We start from the raw sequence: 21,182 nt of genomic DNA, 5'->3' as shown, positions 1-21,182 counted from the left end.
CACTGACATAAAAGGACTCAAGTTCTGAGACCTGTGAGAGATAAATTTCTTTTGCTGATGAATTACCCTGTTGTCATGGTATGCATGCCTGGGTGATTCTTGCCCACTTTTCCTGAACTCTCTTTCCCTAACACTTCCTGAGTACCTGCTTTGGGTCAGGAACTATCTCAGATGTCAACAAGATACTCACATTCATCAGGGAATTGTTAATATCATTAAATGCTTTGAAATGATGCAATAGATTGAAAAAATTGGAAATTCTCAGTACATATTCTGTACAGTATTAGAATAGACTATTATCAACCATTTCATTCTCAGTGGGATAAAAAGAGAGGCACTGCAAATCTGGGTGCTCTCTCGTACTCTCTCTCTTGCGCGCTCTCTCTCTCTCTCTCTGTCACACACACACACACACACACACACACACACACACACACACATCACTGTGTGGTGGTTCTCTGTGCCAGGTCAGCTCCACTATGCCTGGTATAAGCTCATTTATCACTTTCCTCCTCGCTCCAGTTAACCAATTGAGGCTTTAAATTCTGGGAGAACTTTCAAACCCTAGATCAAGCTTCCTCTAGGTAATGTATCTATGCATTCATTTCTTCATTGAGCACTCACTAAATTTGAGATAGTGCATTTGGGTTTAGCTCAGAAACCAAGATGAATAAACTTAGGCCACACCCACTAGAAGTTTACAATCTTTCACATTCCTGACTGACAGTTTTTGCAACTCTTCCTTGTGTCCTGCATCCTACAAATGTTTTTTTTTTTTAAACTTAATTATGTTTTCTTCTTTACTTGTCAAATCTTTTATATATATATTATACATGTGTGGGAATAATTCACTAGTCTATCTTTCTATGTGTATCCATAATTCCATAATCACCAAAACAAAATCCTCCTTGGCACAGATTTAAGAATCTCAAGATCTGGGCTGGGGATATAGCCTAGTGGCAAGAGTGCCTGCCTCGGATACACGAGGCCCTAGGTTCGATTCCCCAGCACCACATATACAGAAAACGGCCAGAAGTGGCGCTGTGGCTCAAGTGGCAGAGTGCTAGCCTTGAGCGGGAAGAAGCCAGGGACAGTGCTCAGGCCCTGAGTCCAAGGCCCAGGACTGGCCAAAAAAAAAAAAAGAATCTCAAGATCTGAGCTTGAGTTCCATCTATGCCTTGGACTAACATTTAATCTCCATGGGTCTCAGCTACTTGGTCTTTAACACAGGATTGTGTCTTTCTGCTTTATCTCTTGCACAAATGTTTGGGTTTATGTGGGTCAAATGATCGGCTGTGTATGCAATCACTTTCTGCAATACAAAATGACTCGCAAAAGTTAGTGTGTTGTTATTAAAAGTTTGTAACAGCCTCAACCTCAGAGTTTGCTTATGTGTACAATACAAATGCCATAGAAATAGTAACTAAGGAAAGAATTTGGCCCAAGGCACTTAACTACAGCGATTTCAAAAAAAGAAAAAGAAAAGGGGAAACAAAATCAAGACTTTTTATTCAAAACAGAAAACTTTCAAGTTAAGGTCAACACTTGCCAAAGTCAGGGTTGTTAAGTGGATCTCTCTGAGAAGGGATGAAGGAGGCATAAGAGGGCAGGGACTGAAAGGGAAAGCCTTTAATGTTATCATCTTCCTCCTCCACCCTGGCACTGCCTGGCTTGGAACTCCTTATCTAATCAACTAGAGTTACACAACTCAACAGTCAACCAATAAAAACGGGATGCACTTTAACTATGGATCCCTGCAGGGGTCAAAAACAATATTCTGACCAAGCCGTGATTGTGTCAGAAAGACTCTGGTGTTTCTTTTTCAAAGGAACTGCAATAAAATGCCCTGTGTACTACGTTTCAAAAGTGTTTTGTGATTAAGTGATTAAAACCCATATCATATTCACAAGACCACCAGAGAAGTAAAGTTTATGCTCAGTCTTCCTAATGTAAATCGGCAAATTAAAGAGTACAGAAGCCTAGGGGTGGGGGTGGGGTGTGTGGGAGGAAGGGCTTCAGCCACTCCTCATTTTTCCAATTGGATTTTCATGGTTTTTGTTTTTTTTCCTCATTCTAGAAAAGCAGAAGTAGGAGGGTTTAGTGGAGGTCTGCTGGGTGTGGAGATTGGAATGGTTGAAATGAGGAGATATAAAGATATGAATCATTGTAATTTTAAAAATAACAGGGATAGGAATATGGCTTAGTGGTAGAGTGTTTGCCTACCATTTATGAAGCCCTGGGTTCGATTCCTCAGTACCATACATACAGAAAAAGCTGGAAGTGGTGCTGTGGCTCAAGTGATAGAGTGTTAGCCTTGAGCACAGAGAAGTTCAGGGACAGTGCCCAGGCCCTGAGTTCAAGTCTTAGAACTGGCACCCACAAGAAAGAAAAATAACAAAGATGCTGGTGGTGGTACAGGTCTGTAATCCCAGTTCTCAAGATGCTGAAGCAGGATGATTGTGAATTTGAGGCCACACTGGGAAATAGGAAGAGATACTGTCTCAAAAAAAAAAAAAAAAAAAAAGAAAGAAAGAAAGAAAGAGAAAAGAAAAATAAAAAAGAGAGAAAAAAATCCAACCTCCCCCAAAACTTTAAAAGCATCCAAATTTCATACTAACTAGCATGCTACTATAGAACAGAAAATAACGAGTGTTGCAGAAGATGTAGAGAAGTTCTAATACGTATGCACTGTTGGAAATGTAAAATTGTGCAGTTGAGACAGATCAGGAGACAGCCTTACAGATTGCTCTAGTGCTGTAGCCTTCCACTTGTATGGAAGGCCTTTTCTTCTAGGTAATTTCCCCACTGACAGTACCAAGACTCCACTGAGACTACCTTCCTGTCCTAACCTTCCTTAGGCAAATGTTACGCCAACAAGCTGACCAATGTCTCCCTCAGCCACATCAACGTCCCTTTCACACTCCCCCAATCTTGCCTGGGGATCAAGTGTTTCTCAAGACCCTTAATCCATCTGGTTTACATCCTAAGTGGACAAGCCCTCACCCCCACCACGGTCAAGCTCCAAGGACAGCCACAGTGGATTCATCTGTCAAGAATAAAAAGGGCTTCTGCTCCAGCCCCTTCTATACCAACGTTGACTTCGAGGTACACCTGTTCCTCCCTTGGGCCTACCAAGGTAAAGCTGTCTCGCATACCTGAAGACCCAAGTGAGTAATAGTAACACTGAGCCAGCTGCCTTCCACACACCTCTCTACCCCATCCCTTTGTCCTCCAAGCCATTAGCACCCAATTTTTCTCTTTTCATTTCAGTAATATTTTTCTTTTTATTATTGTCCAGCCCCAACCTCAGGAAACCTCTTGGAGACTTTACCTAAGGATCTAAGGGACAGCTGCTGCTCGCCTTCGGGAGGGGCCACACATTTCTGCCTTTTACCCCTAATGCCGATGCCCCTTGCCAGCAGGAAGCAGCCAGAGAGAGTCTTTGCTCTTTTTCCTAACTATTAAAAGGCTGGAATGTAAGGTCCTCTCCCTGAGGGCTACATGCAGATGCCCCCACACATTAAGTCTCCACCCAGTTACCTGGGTAACCAGCAGACCTGGAGGCAGTTACCTCCCCCTTCCCTGAAGTCACATCCTGGCCACACCTCCCCAACCCTGCCCTACATAAGGCATCCCCCCCCCCCCCCCCCCGGGGTGGCTCACTCTCTTGCCTACCTACCTCGTGCACCTTGAACTTGGGAGCAGGTCAGTAGAATAAACTTTTCTCTCCTGCCTGAAGACCGCGTGGCGTTCTCTTTTACCTGCTACCTACTTTAAAAAAACCTAACACCACTGTGGTTCCTAGTTTTGGGGGGCAGGCAGGCTCGGGGGGTAGAAAAGGGCAGTGCAGAGAACGAACTCCAGGCCTTGTTTCTAGTAAGGCACTACGCCTTGCGCCAAGTTCCCAGCCCTTTTTGCTTTATTTTTTGCAAGTAGAGTTTCAAATTTTACCCAAGCTAGTCTAGCCCTCCATTTTCTTATCTATACCTCCTGCATAATTAGGATAATAGGCATGTGTCATCACACTCAACATATTAAGATGGGGTGTTACTAATTTTTTTTTCTGGGGCTAGACTTGACTCTCAGTCCTCCAACTCTACCTCCCACTCTTTTTAACCTCAAGTAGCTGGAATTACAGACATGAGGCACTGCCTGGCCACATTTTTTTTGTTGCTGTGGTCAAACACATTGTCAAACACATAGGCATACTGAAAGATTGTGCAGTGAATTGTGATATACCTGTCCTCTAGATCCTACTAGTCAAAATGTAGCATATTTGCTTTAATGCTCACCGGGGCGCTGTCCCTTAGCTTTCGTGTTCACCACTTGCACCACAGCTCCACTTCTGGCTATTTTCTTTTTTGGGGGGGGAGGGGGGAGGAGCTGAATTTGGGGAGGGGAGTTAATTGGAGATAGAAGTCTCACAGACTTTCCAGCCCTAACTTTGAACTGTGATCCTTAGATCTCAGCCTCCTGAGTAGCTAGGGTTACAAGTGTGATCCAGAAGAACATGCCTATGATCCAGACTCTTTAAATTATGCCTACCTCTCTTCCCTCATGTCTATACCCTGAAGATGGCTAAAGATGGGCTGATGCTGTCTTTCCATGGCTGCCCATGCTATATAATAAATCTCCTTTCTCTGGCATGGACAAGTGGCTAGACCATTTTGTGTACATTTTCCAGGTATATTTCAATGATTTATTTTAAACGTATTTCCAACTAACCTTCTACCCTCAACAACACATTCCACAGGGCCTAAAAGTTTCAAAAGAAAACTTTAACATACCTTGATGGTGATCATTTTTTTTTTTTTGTGGCCAGTCCTGGGCCTTGAACTCAGGGCCTGAGCATTGTCCCTGGCTTCCTTTTGCTCAAGGCTAGCACTCTGCCGCTTGAGCCACAGCGCCACTTCTGGCCGTTTTCTATATATGTGGTGCCGGGGAATCGAACCCAGGGCCTCATGTATACGAGGCAAGCGCTCTTGCCACTAGTCCATATCCCCAGCCCCTGGTGATCATTTCTTAATCACTTTCTTCTCCTTCCTTTCAATAAATCAGACAAAGAGCTAATAGGCCAAAAATGAAACAGCAGCTAAGCCAGGTGCCAGTGGTTCACACATATAATCCTAGCTACTAAGGAGGATGAGACCTGGAAGGTGAAAGTTTGAAACCAATCTTGGCAGAGAAGTCCGTGAAACTCCATCTCTAACTAACAAAAAAGAAAGCCAGGCAGGCTCAAGTGGTGGAGTACCAGCTATGAGCAAACAAGTGAAGACCTCAAGTTCAAGCCTCAGTACCAGAGGGGGCAGTAGGGGGAGTGACTAAACATTTACAATAGCTTGCTTCTTTTTTTTAATATTTTTCAATTGTAAAGGTGATGTACAGAGGGGTTACCGTTACATATGTAAGGAAATGAGTACATTTCTTGTCGAACATTGTTATCCCCTCCCTCATTTTTTCTTGCTATCCCTCCCCCTCTAACTTGCTTCTGAAGTAGCTATAAGATAATAAAACTTTGCTCTTGACTTCAGGAACATCACATTCTGGTTGCCAAGATAAAGACTGACAATAAAAAACATTTCTGGTAATGATAAAATGCCAAAAAAAATGTAGTATATTTGCTTTAATGCTCAACTATCTATTCATTCCTAATGAAATGTTTATATTTAAAACATTCATTTAGTGGGCTGGGGATATAGCCTAGTGGCAAGAGTGCCTGCCTCAGATACACGAGGCCCTAGGTTCGATTCCCCAGCACCACATATACAGAAAAAACGGCCAGAAGCGGCGCTGTGGCTCAAGTGGCAGAGTGCTTGCCTTGAGCGGGAAGAAGCCAGGGACAGTGCTCAGGCCCTGAGTCCAAGGCCCAGGACTGGCCAAAAAACAAAAGAAAACAAAAAAAAAAAAAACATTCATTTAGCCATCCTTAGTTAACCATCATTGTGTGGTTCTAGGTTAGAAATGCATTCTCGAATCTTACATTGCTGTTCTGTTCATGTATGATCACACTCCTTGAGCCTCTCTAACCAATGTCCTGAGCCCAGCAGGGCTCAGGCCAGGTTACCAAAAAGGACTTCTCTAACAGGCAGCTTTCAGTGAGGGTCTCTAAGACACTGGGTGTAGGCTGAAGCTCTTTCTACCCAGCCTTCCTGCTGTTTTTCCCACCAACTCTCAGATTAAGAGACATTATAACATAGAAAGTGAGCAACAAGTTGGGCACCATTGGCTCTCACCAGTAATCTTAGCTACTAAGGAGACTGAGATCATAGTTGGAAGCCAACCAGGACAGGAAAGTCAGTGAGACTCAAATCTACAATTCACTACCAAAAAACAAACAAAACACCCCAAGACACAAAAAACAAAACTGGAAATAGAACTATGGCTAAAAGTGGTAAAACACTAGCCTTGAGCACAAAAGCTCAAGGACAATGCCCAGGCCCTGAGTTCAAGCCCCAGGACCACCACAAAAGAAAGAAAATAAAGGAAAGGAAGGAGGGAAGGAGGAAGGAAGGAAAGAAATAAAGAGAGAGAGAGAGAAAGGAAGGAAGGAAGAAGGGAAGAAAGGGAGGGAAGGAACAGAGAGAGGGAGGGAGAGGGAGGAAGGGAAGGAAGGAAAGAAAGAAGAAAGGAAGGAAGGAAGGAAAGAGGAAAAGTAAGCAACAAACAAAATCAAGATTTTTTTCTATTAGTGATTCTTCCACGTAAAGCAGGTGACCCACAGGTAGTTTGCACTTCAAGTATGACATGAAGAAGCTGTAGATCCATCTTTGAGCACAAACACTGAATTCCATCGCCAGTATGGAAGTGTCTTCCTGTGCCAAGATGGCAGATGCAAAGCTGAAAAGACATGTGTTGGCAAGAATGTGTGTGAAAAGTAAACCAGCAGAAATTTGGTTATTTTTTTTGTTTGTTGGCTGACATCTGAATACTGTTGGCAGTGTCTTAGGTGTAGCTTGATTTCATGAGGAGGGAAAATGCCTTAATTGGTATCTTTATTTTTAATTTCCATCATTCATGTCCATGGAAAATTCCAAATGGTTTCCATTTTCGTGATTTCTGGGAGGGCTGGCAGCACACCAGAACAGCAACCACTGCCATTTAGACCAAGTTCTTTTCTCACTCAGCAAACACATTTTATTGCTTGTAAGATTATTCTCCATTAACACAAACTAGTAAATAGTAATATGACTTTCCCTCTCATACCAATAATTATTTTTTGTGCTGATCCTGGGGCTTGAACTCAGGGCTCGAATGTATCCCTTAGCTTTTTGCTCAAGTATAGTGTTCTATCAACTAAGCCACAGCTCCACTTCTGTCGTGTGTGTGTGTGTGTGTGTGTGTGTTTCATTGAAGATAAGAGTCTTGTGGACTTTCCTTCTTGGGCTGGCTTTGAACCATGATCCTCAGAACTCAGCCTCCTGAGTAGCTAGGACTACAGGTATGAGCCAACACCACCTGGCCAACTTTTTAAAACTATTTTTTTTAATTAGTGTGCAGGGGCTGGGAATATGGCCTAGTGGTAGAGTGTTTGCCTTGTATACAAGGAGCCCTGGGTTCTATTCCTCAGCACCACATATATAGAAAAGGCCACAAGTGGAGCTGTGGCTAAAGTGGTAGAGTGCTAGTGTAGAGCCAGAGTGAAGGACCAGAGTAACTCCATATTGTACTAAGACCCCATTCTGTACCTGACTGACCTTACTGTAAGCCCTAAAGACCATAAAACGCCCTGGGATAGAGAGTTCTCAGAAAAACCATAAACACCTATAAGAGTGACCGGCAGAGAAGAAAAACAAGTTTTAGAGTTACTAGAACTCCCCCACCCAGGTGTGGTTTCCAGTATCTAATTAAAACCCTGCAGCTGTGCACATATCCCCCTTGCTACACCCCTATGGCTTAACCAATCAATTTTAAATGCGTCGGTCCCTTGATCTGACCAATGACCCTTTCCAGATTCCTTCCCGCCACCAAATGTGCCAAACATGCTTTAGAATTATTTTACAATTTTCCCGCGGTGTGTGTTGATTTGTTAAAAGATGCTATGATGTATGCTAAGTCCCTGCCTTCCCCAAAGAATGTATAAAACCAGCTGGAAGCCCTAGCCTCAGGGCCTCTTAGCATCACTAGTGTGCTGAGTGCTTGGAGGACTGAGCTAGCCCGAAATAAATGCCCTTTTTGCTGCTTGCATTGGTCTTGGTCTCTGGAGGTCTTTTGGGGGATCCAAACTGGAGCATTTCACTAGCCTTGAGCAAAAAGAAGCCAGCGGCAGTGCTCAGGCCCTGAGTTCAAGCACCAGGTCTGACAAAAAAAAATAGTGTGCATAAGTTATATAAAGGAGTTTATTGTGATATTTCCATAAATGCACACAATACAACTTGATAAACTCACCCTTCTATCTCTCTTCTTTATTTCCCTTTACCCCTTCTTAGAAGGATTGCAATGGATTTTGTGGCTTTTTTTTTTCAGTCCTAGGGCTCGAACTAAGGGCCTGAGCACTGTCCCAGGCTTCTTTTTCTCAAGGCTAGCACTCCACCTCTGGAGCCACCGCACCACTTCTGAATTTTTCTGTTTATGTGGTGCTGAGGAATCGAACCCCAGGCTTCATGCATGCTAGGCAAGCATTCTGCAGCTAAGCCACCTTCCCAGCCCTATGGCTCTTTTTTATATATGTATGTAGAGTACTTCAGCCATTCACTACCATCCACCCTCTCTGTCTACCCTCCCTGCTCCCTGCCAATAGTCATCCACCAATAGAGCCTGTTTAATCTCCTGTCATTCCCCTTTTTAATATGTGTATTAATTGCATCAAGTGGTATTTTCATGATATTTCATACATGCATATATTATACTCTTATTAATTATTTTTAATTTATCACTATGTATGTATACATGTATGTATGTATTGTGTATGCATGTATATATGTATGGTGCTCATCCTGGGGCTTGAACTCAGGGCCTGAGTGACGTTTCTGAGCTTTTCAACTAAAAGCTAACACTCTACCACATGAGCCATATTTACAGCTTTTTTGTTGTCATTGTTGTCCGTAGTTAATTTTAGATAAGAGTCTTAAGGATTTTACTGCTCAGGCTGGCTTTGAATCATGACCTTCAAATCTCAGCCTCCTGAGAAGCTCAGATTACAGGAGTGAGCCGCTAGTGCCAGCCAGGCTGAATATAAGTAATATATCTTGTGTGTATGCACATATTTTGCTATGTACTCATCTACTGATAGACATTTGGGCTCTTCATACTTTCTAGCTATTGTGAACAAGGCTGCAATGAATATTGTACAAATGTCTGTTTGAGCCCCTGTTTTCAATTCTTTTGAGTGAATGCCTAGAAGTAGAATTGTAAAGCTTGTGGTAATCTATGTCTAGAGCTTTGAGGAATTGCCAAGCTGTTTCCCTAGCCTCAGTCCAGTCTTACATTTTCACTAGCTATGTGTCTGTACGTTCTGGCCAACATTTATTTTTTGTTTTGCTTTTGCTTTATAGCCATCCTCCTGGGTGTGAAGTGGTACCGCCTTGTTTTGTTGTTCACTCTTTCTAATGACTGGTGATAATAAGCATCTTAGCTCAATACACTTAGTAACCAATTATATATGTCCTAGGGAAAAATGTCTATTTGAGTTCTTTACACATTTTTAGGTTAGATAGGGATTTTGTTGTTATTATTTCTTTTGTCCAAACCCAGTACTCCAACATAGTACTTGATGCTTTTGTTCATCGCTGGCACTCTACCAACTGAGCCATGCCTCCAACCCCTAAAGGGTTTGTTCTCCCTTCTCTTGTTGTTTTGTTGAGTTACATGAATTCTTTGTATATTCTTGATGCTAGATAACAGATTTAGCTGCACATTGTAGTCCATTCTAATGACCTTTGCTGTTTCCCAAGGTGAGCTGGGAGCCAATGGAAGCTTTTGAGATATGATTTAGGCCTCATTCTCTGGCTACTATGGGCATATAATATTCATCCAGTGAATGCTTGTGTGTTAAAAACATGCAAGTTATCCCTGAACTAAATTTTGGAACATTTTTTTTATATCTCTAAGTGGCAACTGTTTTTATTCTAGACAGAATAAACATTTACTAAATGTTTATTATTTGGTGTCTAGAGTGTGACAAGCACTAGTTAAGTACTGGGGACATAGAATGACCAAATAAAGCTAGAAACAGTCTGTCCCTCAGTGGGGTCTTCAGTAGAATGGTGGGAGGACAGACAAAGGTATATCATATATACATAAACATATATACAGGTCAAATATTTTTATCTAAAAATTAAAAATACAAAGCCAGACGCTGGCGGCTCATGCCTGTAATCCTAGGTACCCAGGAGGCTAAGTTCTGAAGATTCAGTTTGATACCAGCCAAGGCTGACATATTTGAGAGACTCTTACCCCACTTACTTGCCCCAAAAAAACATACAAACAAAAAACAGCTAGAAATTGAGATGAAGCTCAAGTGAGAGAAGGTCAGCCTTGAGCAAAAAAACCGTGAGTCCAAGATCATGAGTTCAAATCCTAGTACTGGTACATGCGTGCACACATACATACACATGCACAAGTGCACACGTGTGCACATACACACAAATAATGGAAATCCAAAGTGCTCCAAATTCCATGACACTTTAAGTGGAAAATTTCACACCACAAAACTTTGTCTCCTGGGCAAAATTATTCAAAAATATTATGCAAAATTACCTTTAGGTTGTGTATAAAGTATATTTGATACATAAATGAATTTCATATTTAGACTTGGGCCCCATCTTGTGATATCACATTGTGTATATGTAAATATTGCGCAACCCAGAAGAGAGGAAAAACCCAAAACACTTCTGGTGAAGGGCACTTGAGATAAAGAATACTCAACCTGTGTATTTTGGGTTGTGTTAAGTGTGGGGAAAGATAAGAAGGTAAGGGAATAGTGGGAGAAGTAGTCATTTAAAATAGAATGGCAGAGGTATACTTCCTTAGATCAATAGTATTTGTTCTATTGTTTCTGAGAGCAAAGCACTGTGCTAGGTTCTCAAATATGATACGAGCTGGATGCCAACAGCTTACCCCTGTAATCCTAGCTACTCTACTCAGGAGGCTGAAATTTAAGGATCATAGTTTGAAGGCAGCCAATGTAGGAAAGTCTAAGAGACTATGTCCAATTAACGAGCAAAAAAGCTGGAAGTAGAGCTGGGACTCAAGTGATAGAGCACCAGCCTTGAACAAAAGAAGCTCAAGAACATCCAGAGTTGAAGCCTTGGTTCCTTCCTTCAATCAATCAATCAATCAATCAATCAATTTTAGTCCTCAAGGGACTTTGAATCTGTGGAAAGCACAATTTTCAGGTGTTGTCTAATATGGTTGTCTCCAGGGGCTGGGGATATGGGCTAGTGGCAAGAGAGCTTGCCTCATATACATGAGGCCCTGGGTTTGATTCCCCAGCACCACATATACAGAAAACGGCCAGAAGTGGCGCTGTGGCTCAAGTGGCAGAGTGCTAGCCTTGAGCAAAAGGAAGCCAGGGACAGTGCTCAGGCCCTGAGTCCAAGACCCAGGACTGGCCAAAAAAAAAAATTAATAATAAATAAATAAAAATATGGTTATCTCCAGTATGCCTTGAGACATGATGCTCTATTCGCTCTAAGGATTACATTGTGTTCTATAGCACAGCTGTCTTTAAGAAGGGGATTTTTTTTTTTTTTTTGCCAGTCCTGGGGCTTGAACTCAGGGACTCAGCACTGTCCCTGGCTTCTTTTTGCTCAAGGCTAGCAGTCTACCTCTTGAGCCACAGTGCCACTTCCAGCTTTTTCTGTTTATGTGGTGTTGAGGAATCAAGCCCAGGGTTTCATGTATGTTAGGCAAGCACTCTACCACTAGGCCACATTCCCAGCCCAAGAAGAGGTATTATCTAGGTTAGACTATACTGAATCAAGTGATCCCTCATAAAGCTCTATGCTTCTAAGAAGAGTTTTGAAACATGAAGGAGAAGTAAAGAAGTTTGAGGCATGGAAAAGATGGAATTCCCTGGCTTTGAAGATAGAGGTGGGCTCAGGACAAAGATCACCCCTGTAGCCTCTCAGAGCAGCTTCCCAGTTACCAGCCACCTATAAGGACCTCAGTCCTATGATTGCCCAGAGGCCAATCTTTCCTTCTCAGCCAAGAATTTGAATGACCTTGGCAGTGGATTCATCCTTTATTATCCAAGTCTCAAGAATTCAGCCCAGCTGACATCTTAATTTCAGCCTTGTGCAGATCTGAGTGGAGAACTCAGGCATGCTGTACCTAGACTTTGGACATACAGAAATCAGAGACAATAAATTAACGGGTTTTTTTTTTTTTTTTAGCTGTTAGATTTATTATACGGCAATTGTAAACCAACACAGGTTCTAATAAAGAGGTGGGGGAAATTATATATGTATCTATAATACAAAGGGCATTCGCAAGGGATAGGTTCAATCTTTGCTTTTTGAATAATAAAATGACTTTTTGGTGGTTAATTGGATATAAGAGTCTCACAGACTTTCCTGCTTGGGCTGGCTTGGAGCAGCGATCCTCAAATCTCTGCTTTCTGAGTAGCTAGGATTATAAGCATGAGCCACCAGCACCCAGCTTCAGAAATTTCATTTTCAACAACCATTGTTATATGGTGAGAAAACTGAGAAGTCACATTTTGAGAGGTCAAAGCAGGAGCCTTTATTAGAAGCTCAGTGACTACAGGACAGACTCTTGTTGTAATGAATTGCAATCCTGTAAATATACTTACCACTGTCAAAAAAACCCCAAAAAACCAAACCGAGCCATGAGAGCCAGAGAAGAAAGAAAGAGCAGAAAAACAAAACCAACAAACCAGATCAGCTCCAATGGTGAGCTGAAGTGGGACGCCATGTTAACTGGAGGACAGCCAGGAGCCACGTGGCATAGAATGGCATGGCATACCTGCACCTGAGCTGGTCCAGTTCTAAACAGGGTCAGGTCAGGGGGACAAGGTCATAGGGAGCATGAGAATTCACAGCTCAAGACTGGCAGGACCAGTAACCTATTGTCCAAGTCCCTGCCCTTGCCTCTAGGAATTCAGGCACACCCATCACCTGGGAGGTGGGACTTCCCTGTCACCACCATGAAGACAAGATGGCACCAGTTAAACTCAATACCCCATCATCTACCACGTGGCCAAGATGGTACCATTTAGATTCAGCTTCCATACTTCACCATCCCTGGTAATTCTGAGTCAGATGAACTGCTGCCCATATTCCACAAATATGATTTGAAAACTGCCAAGTTTCTCTTTAGCACAAAGTCTATCATCCTTGTGTCACCATTGGCCTACACAAAAGCTCATCTAATCTAAATATTTAATTATACACTCTGGTGATAATAAAAACAGGTGGTGAGTTGAGGAGCTAGAAGAGTTGGGGGAGGAGGTGGTAAGTGACAGAAGATGATGGTGTCATCCATCAGCCTACTTAGAGAGCATGCTTTACATTGTCTTTCATGATCATGCAAGAGGAGAAATGAGACAGACAGCCTACATTGGAAGTGATGCTGCAGAAAGGGGAACTGCTAGGCTGTAGAAAGGGAAACTGCTAGGCTACAGAGCTTCAGAAATAATGATACTGGGTCTAACCAGTGGCATCTTGCCCATCTGGTGGATGATAGGGAATTGGGTTTAACTGGGGCCATCTTGTCATCGTGGTAGAGGCTGGGAAGTCCCACCCCCAGATGATAGACTTATTTGAATTCCTAAAGGCAGGGATGGAGACTTGAACAATAGGCTACTGGACTTGCCAATCCTGTGCCATGAACTTGACTCTCCAAGTTCCCTGTGACCCTACCCCTTGACCAGAACCCTATGTAGACTCGGACTAGCTCAAGCACCATTACACCATGCCATGTATCTCCTTTCTCTCCTCTGCTCACCTTGGTATCCCACTTCAGCTCTCCATTGCAGTTGATTTGGTTTGTTGGCATTGTTTTTCTACTCATTCTTTGCTTTACTATTCTCATGGCTCAGTTTTCTAACAGTGTTAAGTGTATTCAAGGCTGCAAGTTTTCTGGGGACAAGTGTCCACCTACTGTTGGTGGCTTTCTAATAAAGACTCCTAATTTGACTTCTCAAGATGTAGCTTCTTTTTCTCATGACAGAATTCCCATACAACACTTCCAACTCATAAATCAGTGTTTAGGGCTATCATTTTCTGTGTTTGACCTAGACACGTTTAATAGCACTCTTGTTTCCCTAAGGCAAATATTAGTATTATTGCTTTTATCAGTGGTTTTGGAATGCTTAATCCCTGTGGCCTTCATTAGAGTAGAAAACGAGCAAACAGCTGGTCAACCTGACTCCAGCAAGAGCTCCACTGAGTCTTGCAAGAGATAAAGTCTCAGGCTGCTTCACCTTCCCAGGCCCTCTTCAGAACATTTTGCCAAAGAACATCTGGCATTGGCTCCCCGAAAGGTGGTAACTAGCTAGGTGTTAGCTAGTCTTGGAATTTCCATTCTTGTTTTTCATCCCTTCCCCCTACTTCTTTTTTTGTTTTGTTTTGTTTTTTGCCAGTCCTAGGTCTTGAACTTGGAGCCTGAGCACTGTCCCTGGCTTCTTTTTGCTCAAGGCTAGCACTCTATCACTTGAGCCACAGTGCCACTTCCAGCTTTTTCTATATATGTGGTGCTGAGGAATTTCAGGGCTTTAAGTATACGAGGCAAGCATTTTATCACTAGGCCATATTCCCAGCCCCCTACTTTCTTTTAAAAGTATCATTGGAATTTGGAATTATTGCTCTTTAGAGAAATGCAATCTGTTGCGTTTAGCTGGCTGAATCAAATGGTAATTCTACATTTAATTTTTGGAGGAAACACCACATGAGGTTAGCTTTCCTACTCTCATGATGCCCCCATCTAATTACTGGGATAGAAGGCATGTGCATACATTCTCAGTTCTGCATCTGCCCAACACAGATCTTTTCAATTGGGGTAAAATACACAAAGCAGAAAAATAGTACTATTTTAAGCATCAAGTTCAGTAGTATTGTGTGCCTTCATTGTGATGCAACAAACCTCCAAAAATCTTCTCACCCTGAAAATCTGAAACTGTACACACAAAGCAACTTTCTCATCCTCCCTTCCTCCAGCCCTTGATAACTACCATTCTGTCTATGAATCTGATTACACTAGGTACTCCTTTAAGCAGAACACACAATATTTTCTTTGTGTAGCTGGGTTATTTTACTTAGGGTACTGTTTTCAAGGTCTACCATATGTTAGAATACTATATACAGTTTTTAATTTATCAATTAAAAATAGATTAAGAAAAATAATTTTTTTAGGTCTCCTCCCCAAACCAAATAAGTGAGAATATCTAGATGTGATCCTGGGCACTGGTATTTTTAGAAGTTTCCTATTCAGTGGGAGGAGTAAATATGATTAAATTACATTACAACGTATGTTGATGTATATATGAAAATTGCAAAATGAAGCCTATTTATTATGCACAATTAATATACTAGTGAAATTGGAAAGGAAATGCAATTTCCTTCTTTGCCTCAGATATTCAAATATGTTGGCAAGGATGTGAGCCCTGGCTGTAAGCCAAGTGGTTTAATTAGAGCTAAGAATCTTCCAGATTTTTCTGCTCAGTCTAGCTTTAAACCAAAATCTTCAGCTCTCAGCCTCCTGAGTAGCTCAGATTACAGGTGTGAGCCACCAGCACTCAGTTTACTTTTTATTAAAATAAGATGGTAAAAGGACTTGTGGGGATTAAATGATTTTTCTTCACTAAAGATGAATTTGTGTTAGGACAGTCCTCTTGCTCTAGATCTTAACTGAGAAGGAGAATCTGAGGGTATCCATCAGGAAACTGCAACAGAAATGGGGGAGATAGGGCTGGGAATGTGGCTTAGTGGCAAAGTGCTTGCCTAGCATGCATGAAGCCCTAGGTTCAATTCCTCAGTACCACATAAACAGAAAAAGCCAAAAGTGATGCTGTGGCTCAAGTGGTAGAGTGGTAGCCTTGAGCAAAAGAGGTTCAGGGCTAGTGCTTAAGGTCCGAGTTCAAGACCCACGATTGCCCCTCCCTGAAAAAAAAAAAGCCTTGAGGAGATAATATTGTTGGGTTGCTGGTTTGATCCTCGTGGAGCTACACTGCCTCTGGAATGCTGATGGAGGGTGTAAGTGTCTTTCTTATGTAAACCATACAGCAGGATTTTCTAATACTTGCAGTTAACTGTGCTGGGGATTTCAGGAAGGCACAGAGTATCCTCCTATTCTCTATTATAATAGAAAAACAAGAGCCAAGACATTTCTGGCTGCTGGTAACCCATGCCTATAATCCTAGCTACTTGGGAGACTGAACACTAAGGATTGAGGTGCCAAACCAGGCCAGGCAGGAATATCCATGAGACTCTCATATCTGATTGACCACTAAACAGTTGGAAGCAGTGCTCTGCCTCAAGCGATAGAGCAGCTATGAGCAAAAAAGCTAAAGGACAGTGCCCCAGCCTTGAGTTCAAGTCCTAGTACCAGCACACAAGAAGGAGGAGGAGGAAGAGAAAGAGGGAGTGGGGAGGAGGAGGAAGAGGAGGAAGAAAAATGAACCAAGACTTTGTCTTGCATAGACTTAACCCCTTGGACGTTCATGTTGAAAGTGTGACTCCCTACTGTCCAAGGCTTTTGTGCTTCACTTACAAGCCAGGTGGTCCAGATGGACAGGTTGGCTCTGCATTCAGTACCCATCTGTAACTGTAACTGGATTTATTCTTAACTTTAATCCTGGGTTCCAGAAATGGAGTTCTTGGAATTTGGATGCAGTCTCTGCTTCAACTGGGCTGGTGATGTGGGTTAAGTCCTGAAATCTGGATCATTTATAGGCTCTGGATGCAGTATGACAAGGGGAAGGAGTTGTGTTCACAAGAATATCCTGAGTACAAACCACATAAGCCTTTAGATATTGAATTTAACACCCCAGTGTGATACCTGAGTTCAAACAAATACCTTACTTAAACTAATGGCCAGCAAGGGTACTTCTCAGATTCCAGGATTCTCAGGTTCATAGCAAGACTAAACTTCTTTACTCTTCTTCTCTGGAAGAGATCTAAATGTTATCAGAGGAGGCTTCATCTCTACTATTATTTCCTTCGATTATACCAGTGTGGGTGGATTTTGAGTAAGCAGAGGAGGTTGGGTAAGGGGACCACATGCAATATTCTATTAGCTGGGCAAAGTTCTCTGCCCATGCACCAATTAATGCACATGTTCAGTATTCATAAATCCCAAGATAAACTGAAGTGTGTGTGTGTGTTTGCGTGCGTGTGTGTGTGTTTGCATGCGTGTGCCCACCAATAATGGAGATTGCACTCTTGTTTGGCTTTTTCCATTCAAGGCTAGCTCTTTAATTCCTGGAGTTGCTGGTGACTTGGCAATGAGTCTCTTGGATTTGTCTGCTTGGGCTGGCTTCAAACTTCGTTTCTCAGAAACAGCCTCAGAGGAGCTGGAATTGTAGGCATGAGCCCCTGGTACCTACCAAAAGTTTTGTTTTGTTTTGTTTTTCCAGTCCTGGGGCTTGAACTCATGGCTTGGATACTGTTCCTGAGATTCTTTTTGCTCAAAGCTAGCATTCTACCACTTGAGCCACAGTGCCATTTGTAGCTTCTTCTATTTATGTGATACTGAGGAATTGAACCTGGAGCTTCATGCATGCTAGGCAAGCAGTCAACCACTAAGCCACATTCCCATCCCTAGCCAAAAGTTTTTTTTTAATGAGAAACTATCAGATGCTCAGCTAACATTACTGTGTGATGATAATTATGCATGGAAAGATGCTAGAAAACAGTGAAGAACATGCATATCTAAGAAAGCTGTGGGAACCTAGTTACCATGAGCCTTTCTGAATCTCTTTTCTCTCCTTAAAGACAGTATCAAGATCTGAAATGAAGGTTGATGGGTAGTTAAGTTTAATCAGATCTTCATCTGTCAATAAGTTATACTTGGCATTTGAAATTGTTTGGTTTTCTGGTTTCTATCATGAATGACTGTGGCAACCTTTTATTTTTTGACATAAGTTCTCAAACCTTGTTCCTCTCACCTCTATCTTAATTTTGTGCATTTGAAATGCACATCATATGAGATGTGTTGTGGAATTTGTCACGTGCCACTATGTCTAAGATAAAAGATTTGGGCACTTGTGGCTCACACCTGTCATCCTAGTTTCTCAGGAGGCTGGGATCTGAGGATCATAATTTGAACCCACCCCAAGCAGCCAAATATGAAAGACCAATTAACCATCAAAAATTTGGAAGTAAAGATGTGGCTTAAGTGCTAGAGTGCTAGCCTTGAATGAAAAAGCTAAGCAAGAGCACAAGGCCCTGAGTATAAGCCCCACTACCAGCACAAACAAGCTTGCACATGTGTGTCCGCGTATGCATGCACACACACACACACACACACACACACACACACACACACACACACACACACACTGGACTTTGGGGCATTTTAGGTTTCATATTTTTGGATTAGTGATGATTAATCCCTAGTAGCATTAGATAAGATTTTTTAAAATGTCACCAGAGATCACTGCTGTGGACTAGATAGAGGGATGGGAGCTCAATGAGGCTGGGCTGGAACTGAGAAATAGTATTTGCATTGGGAGGATGGGACCAGTGAAAACAAAGTCCAGGTTGTCAATCTAGCCCACCTGGTAGCCAGTAATAAGACCTATGTCTTCGTCAACCAGTCCCAGGCAGGGAAACCTTTCACTGGAGCCTCTTATACAGCTCCTGCTGGGGCAGGAGCTAGCTTCAGAGAGTGCTAGCAGAACTGCAGGTGTGAGTGGCCCGGTCTCCCCATGAAAGAGGTGGTAATGAGTTAACTTGGCTCAGTGAGAGCACAAAGAAAGTAAGGGAAGGTCATAGCCTGACAGGAAGCCTTTCATCCATGGTGGTTACATGAAGAGATGGTGCTAAATAGTATTCATAATTTATTTGGCAAGTGTCACCATGAAGATAGGATCTTATAGAAAACTGAACAGATACACTGGTAATAACTGGTCCTTAGCTCAATCGCCAAGCAGCCCATCAGTTGCATGGCATGAAGGGTGGGTTTCATTGGAACTGGAGTATGAAGGAAGGAAGGAAGGAAAGAAGGAAGGAAGGAAGGAAGAAGACATTCCCACACTTATTTAAAAAGCCAGAATAATCCTAAAGCCAATATCTGGTGAAAAACAACAACACCCCAAACCAACAAAGCTGATAAGCTTCATAGATAATAATTATGTGAATTTGAACATCTTCATCTTCATTTGGGCAGACAGTCTAGCAAATTCATGTATGTATGTATATGTATATACATGTATATGTGTATATGTATATGTATCTATATATGTACATATGTGTGTATTTCATGGTAATTTGCCAGAAGAGAAGATATAATTATTTTGAGATTTTCATTTTCACCAGGGAAGACTGGTATGGTCTTATGAAAATTAACTTTGAATGTAATGGAATTGGCATCCAGGAGCATCAATCTCTTAGCCAGTCCAGGCAAATCAGTGTTTTGAAAATGGAACTATATCACACAGACAGGGGAACGGAGAAAGAAAGGTCATTGCTGCAAGTGCTATTTTGGGACATCTTGCTCATCAAAACATAGGCAGAGCGGATGGTCTAAAGGGCTGACGTGAAGAAATTCAAACTAAAGGGCTGCTGATCTACCACCCCCGTCACCATGCAACAGTGCAGTGCCCCACACTGCTCACACCCACCTGCTCATGTTCTAGTACACATATTCAAAGAGCTCTCCTAACTCTGCACGCAGTACCTCACTCCTATCATCTTAGCTACTCAGGAAGATGAAACCTGCCAATTGCAATTCATAGGCAGCACAAGCAGGAAAGCCCATGAGATTCTTATCTTCCATTAACCATAAAAATGCTGGAGTGCTCAAGTGGTCGAGTGCTAGCCTTTAAGCAAAAAAAGAAGGAAAAACTAAGGGACAGTGCTCAGTCTCTGAGTTCAAGTTCCAGGACAAGTGCATGCATGCATGTGCATGCACACACACCGCACACAGAGCATATGGTAGGAGAAGGAAGTAGCAGAACTAGAGTTCCATCATGACACTGTTCCCTTAGACACATAGCTCTTGTTCCGGTCACAATCCTATCTCTGCAGCACTTTAGAGAAGGGACTGTTGGGTGGATGATATGACTTGTAGAAGCAGACAAGATCCGTCAACATTTTGAACTGAAGCTGAGAGGTGTGGCATGTCTCCCCAAGATCATAGCCAGGGGCTGCGTGTGAACATGCGTGTGAACAGCCCATGGGATGGAGATTGTCTGAAGAAATGTCTGGGATGTTTGTTCTTTCTCCCAAGCACTGATAACTCAACCCTATCTCTATATAGAATTATCTTGGGGAAGAGCTTCATATATACCCACTCTCCTCTATCCGAAAATACCAGGGTTCAGTTATGAAATTCTTCTGTGAATCTCAGTCTCTTCCACTAAAAAAGTTACCTTTGAACACCTGTCCTATCTACCTCAAGGGATGTTTGTGAAGATCAAACACAAAAACAGCTTTTTGAAATATCCCAAATGTTGTGAAAATATCAACCGTGTTTAACTTCTTTGATTATGGTCTGCATAGCAAAAGGTTTCTTTTTCACAACAAGGGTGAACTGCTAGCGTACACCTGATGACCGAGCAATCAAGTGAAATTGTCTGGCACCTGCAGGAACGTTGCCACTTGACTTTGAGCTCATTAGGGTACACTAACGCAATGACTGAGGAGCAAGGCCTGGTGGTTATGCTCAAATTGGTCAATTTGGAAATACCACAGTATTCTCATTATTATTCAAACCACTGATTTGATCAGAATCATTTGTGAGGAGATTTTACCACCTACTATGATTAATTTTCTGGTAAAGTAAGAGCTGCTCTTTAACTACTCTAATGAATAAATACAAATACACCGCATGTTGTGTTTACAGATTGTCAATCAACAAACACCTGTGGTTGATTCAGCTTTCTAGGCAGCTTGTTCCTGAGAATGACACAGGCTCTTCATGCACCTATTATTTATCAAAATCAAAGCAGAGATGACTTTAGCAGAGCTCCAGGCACAGCACCAGGTGAGGGAGCCCTGAGCATGCTTTGACCCTGTTCTGGCTCCTTCCAGGTAGAGTTAGAAATGTCTCTGTCCTTCATG

Source organism: Perognathus longimembris, chromosome 6 (genome assembly GCF_023159225.1).
Source record: "Perognathus longimembris pacificus isolate PPM17 chromosome 6, ASM2315922v1, whole genome shotgun sequence".
Classification (NCBI taxonomy): Eukaryota; Metazoa; Chordata; class Mammalia; order Rodentia; family Heteromyidae; genus Perognathus; species Perognathus longimembris.
This window is presented reverse-complemented; position numbering follows the sequence as displayed.